The following is a 282-nucleotide window of genomic DNA, read 5'->3' as shown; positions in this document are numbered from 1 at the left end:
ACACGAGGCAGTGTGCTTACAAGGACGTTGGGCCCCAAAGAAGGTGGATTGGGGGCTCCCACATCGTTGGAGAAGTAAACGAGTGTCAGCAAGAATGCTAGACTCTGAAAACGTGAGATCCGACATTGGTTGGGACATGATGGATTGAGGGAGTCCCATATCGATTGAAGAAGGAAACTTAGTGTCAACAAGTACACTTGTCTTAAAGGAAGGTGAATGGTGAGGTCTCAAAATATATATATATATATATATATATATATATATATATATATATATATATAT

The sequence above is a fragment of the Cucurbita maxima genome, unplaced genomic scaffold (assembly GCF_002738345.1).
Source record: "Cucurbita maxima cultivar Rimu unplaced genomic scaffold, Cmax_1.0 Cma_Scf00354, whole genome shotgun sequence".
Classification (NCBI taxonomy): Eukaryota; Viridiplantae; Streptophyta; class Magnoliopsida; order Cucurbitales; family Cucurbitaceae; genus Cucurbita; species Cucurbita maxima.
This window is presented reverse-complemented; position numbering follows the sequence as displayed.